Source organism: Eriocheir sinensis, chromosome 3 (genome assembly GCF_024679095.1).
Source record: "Eriocheir sinensis breed Jianghai 21 chromosome 3, ASM2467909v1, whole genome shotgun sequence".
NCBI lineage: Eukaryota > Metazoa > Arthropoda > Malacostraca > Decapoda > Varunidae > Eriocheir > Eriocheir sinensis.
The window spans coordinates 20,801,134-20,805,663 of NC_066511.1; positions in this window are offsets into that span (position 1 = coordinate 20,801,134).

The following is a 4,530-nucleotide window of genomic DNA, read 5'->3' on the forward strand; positions in this document are numbered from 1 at the left end:
AATGGAGAGAGGTAGCCGATGATTGCGAATTACATGCATAAGGAAAAGATACATTAAAGGTGGATAGAGGAATGCAAGAAATAAAGAACTGACGAATCTAAAAAAGAATGTGGTGTATGAATTAAGAGTCAAAGAAAAGGTAACTTTTTTTTAAAAGTAAATAATATATGAGCAACAGATCAGGGAAATATAGAAGGATAGAGGAATGCAAAGAGTAGAGGGATCCGACGGAGCTGAGATAAAAATAAAATAAAAAGATAGTGTACGAATTAAGGAATGGGACAAAAAAAAATATGGTTTATTAGGGAGTAAAGGGGATAGGCAACAGATGATTCGTAAGTATAAATAAAGTAAAAAAAAGAAATATAAGTAAAATATGAATAAATTAGCAAACCAGAGACAAAACACAGAAATAAACAAAGATTCTAAAAAAATAGGCATGCTGTGATGAAGAAATCGCTGCCAGACAATATTGACAATAAACAGAAAAAAAATGACTGAGAGAAGAATGTGTGGGTGAAAACAAGCACCACCAAACCGAGGGTGGGGAGGAAAATTATCATGAGAGGGAAGGCGTGTGCAAGGGAGTGTTCAGGAAGTCGTCAAGAGTCGTAAATTTGTCAAAACCTGCTTATTCTTTGCAAAACACAAGTCTCTCCCGCCTCCACATTGTCTTTTCCAACATTATTTACTTTTATTATCTTTAGGCTTAGGTTTATAAATGATCGTAAACATACACAATATATGACTATTTATACGAGACTCCCCTCCCTCTATCTTCTACCTCGTAACCCTTTTTCTCTCCATCCCATTTCCCCCTTCCACCTCCCTTTTCCCCAGCATCTTCTTTTTACCTCCCTACCCATTACCATTTTCCCTTCAGTTGCTTTCTCTTCCTTTTTTAGCTATCATCATCATCTGCCTCCCTTTCAAGCATCCACAGTATCAGTATCAGTATCAATAGTCAAGTATCCACTGCTATGCTCTCCTTCGTAACAACCCTCCACCCCTTCACTCCCTATACTTAACGCCAAGATTCTTATTGATAGTAACTTCCACATAAAACGTTGAACATAAAATCATTACCTCACCTTCCTTACTTCCTGGCTCAAGACAAACTACTCATTATGACTCTCCACTCTTATCTTTTCCAACAGACCTTTCATTTATCTTCACTCCTCATGCCTAACGCCAAGACTCTTATTGATACTAACTTTCACATAAAGCGTTAAATATAAAAAAAATACCTCACCTTCCTTACCTCCTCGCTCAAGACTTAAAACCTTCTCATGATATTTCTCTACTTTTTATCAGCTCCACCCGCTCTCCCGTACTTTTCACCCCTCTCCAACGCTTTCCCTCGCACACATTTTCCCCGTGAAGCCATAAACATTTCCATCTTTACATGTCGCCTACAGCAGAGCAGCCTGTGTGCCCCATTTTACCGGCTAGGTATATTGCTGACTGCCCTGAATGAGGATGTTTGAAATTGGAGGCATGGCTATTTATCTTAGTTTATTGAGGTATACTAAAGTTTCTTTCTCCATTTGTCACTTTCTCGAGAATTTAGATTGATATGGTTGTCAAGATTACATTTCCTAACCTCAAGCCCGTAGAAGCTGTTCACTCTAAAAGGATGCGTGAATATACAGGACTGAAATTACAATATATAGTTTAAGGAAGGTCAGCAACTCGGCAGTAGGCTGGAGGAGCGTGTCAACTTACTGGTGAAGGCGGAGGAGTAACATGGTAGAATGAGAAGGAGGAGAACGAGGAGGAGGAGGAAAAGGAGATAGATGGTGGAAAAGGAGGAGACAAATTGAAGAGGAGGAAGCAGGGGAAGAGAAGGAGAAATGGAGGAGAAAGATGAGGTGAAAGAGCAGGGGGAAAAGGAGGAAAAAGAAGAGAACGAGGAGAAAATATAAGAGAAAAGGGAGGAGAAAGAGAATAAGAAAAAGGAGAAGAAAGAGAAGGTGAAAGAGAAGGAAGAAAAGGTGGAGAAAAAAGATGGGAAAGAGAAAAAGGAGAACTAAAGGAAAGAGAAGGAGGTGCCGGAGAAGAAGGAAGAGAAGCAGTGCAGTTATCGAGGCAGCCGTCACACCCCTTCGACACCCGGCAGACAACCCCCGCCCGCACGGCCATAACTTAGCCTGCCGCCCGAGGAGCCTCACACCCGCCGGCCATCAGATAAGGTGCGCTATCTTGCCCCATCTGGAAGCAGGCGTCCCCGTGATTGCTCTCTCCGGGGATTTAACTGATGAGACTGCGTATTCTCGGCGGACGGGCGATGACTATACCCGCTAATCTTGTCGCGTCCGCTTAGGCAACGCGGCACTTTTCGAAGGATTACTGGCATTACTCTTTCGTGGATTGCTTACGGTACCACTTGCTTGAGACGGAAGTTATAAGTAAGAGGATAAGAAGTAGAAGCGTCTTGTGGATAATCTTTTTCTCGTTACATATTGCTTATCCGCGTGCCATCTCACGTAGTCCCTAATGAACGTTCGCGTCGATATCTCAGGTGACGCACAGGTATACGGAGAGGATGAGCTCGGTATTTCTAGACGCTTTCTTCTTTCATATCAGCTATTTAAAAAGGCCAAAAAAGGAGGTTAATCGGGTTTTCATCTGTTTTTTTTCTTTCTTTTTTTTATGTTCATTGTACAGAAGAAGGGTCAGACTACCACCAGGGTCATAAAACTACTCCTGGAAATGCTCAAAACGCTTACGAAAGATTTGTCTAATGTTTGTGACTGAGCGCCGATATGTTTAAGAATATGACCCCGAGTCTCGTATTATCTAGTACTGGCAGCGATGTGAACTTAAGAGACTGAATTGAAAGGTTTTGCTTCTGTATATACGAGATTTTGTTAACATGGCGAGCATTTCAATGTTAATCTGTTGTTTGTTCTCGTATCCTATCTAAAGTCTTTTGTTTCGCTTGTTCTAGATGTCTAATTAGGTTTCTCTTTCTCGATATGTTTCTTTGTTGGAGTTAACGCCTGCCTATCTACCTGTCTCGTCTATGTATCTATAAGTCTTTATATTTGTCTCTGACCTGTCTGTAGCATATATGTATGTCTGATATCTCTCTCTCTCTCTCTCTCTCTCTCTCTCTCTCTCTCTCTCTCTCTCTCTCTCTCTCTCTCTCTCTCTCTCTCTCTCCGGGTTCTAAACAGAGGCCTCCTCTTCGACAAGCTAGAAAAATCCTAAAAATGTAAGGAATTTTGGAAGAAGGCGTAGCACAGGGCGATGTTCTGGGTCCCACTGGGTTTAGTGGCCATTAGCTCTCCCACCCTCAGTCCATTACCTTCTATTTATGGGTGGCAGAAGACCGATGCTAAATAGACATTAACTGTGACACATACACGCCGCGCTACGTCCAGTCAGACCACAACTCACAATGCCGCACCACAAAACAACACCACAACCCTTTACGCCACACTACCTCCCCACTGAGGCTTACCACATTGCACCACACTTAGAAACACCCACCACACCGCTGCACCATACCACATCTTTACATCACATAACGCCACACGACATCCCAAAACACCAAACAAAATGATGACACACACATATCACACCACACTGCATCATGGCCCCACACAGCACACACACACACACACACACACACACACACACAGGCAGGTGAACACAGCCCTCATTATCTTTACAATGTTTTCAATTAGACACGGGGGACCGGCAATATGTATCAGTGATTGTAATACACAGCCGCGGAGACCTTAAATAACAGTAATAGTAATAGTAGGAGACAATAACTCCGGCATTAAGAGTAACAACAGCAGGCAAAGTACTAGTTGTCTAATAGTCTTTCACTTTCCTATTAGTAATATTTCAAACTAGTCCGGGACCACCACGCTGTTACTGCCGTCGTTTTATCAATTTCACATGACAATATTGCATGGGCGGAAAAAAAAAGAGGAAGGACCGAAGAACTGGCATGGCTGTTGATAGTGGAATGGAGAGGAGATGTTGTTTTCGTCCTTGTCCTCTCTCTGAAGTTCCGACCCTTCGCCTATATTGTACGGATGGAAAAAAATTAATAAGAGCTGGCATGGTCGTTTTTCGTGGAGTTACATATTGTGTTCCTTCTTGTCCTCTTTCTAAAATCCCGACCCTTCGCCTATATTGTACGGATGGAAAAAAATTAATAAGAGCTGGCATGGTTGTTTTTCGTGGAGTTACATATTGTTTTCCTTCTTGTCCTCTTCCTAAAGTTCCGACTCTTCGCCTATATTGTATGGATGAAAAAAAATAAAGAACTGGCATGTGTGTTTATCGTGGGGCTACATATTGTTTTCCTTCTTGTCCTCTTCCTAAAGTTCCGACCCTTCGCCTATATTGTACGGATGAAAAAAAATAGAGAACTGGCGTGACTATTGACCGCGGAGAGTACATGCTGCTTTCCTCCTTGTCCTCTCTCTAGGGCCCCGACCCTCCGCTCCTGGTCTCTGCGTCCCCTCAAAACTTCTGTCATCGTATAGTAATTGTATATAGCGAGGGAAC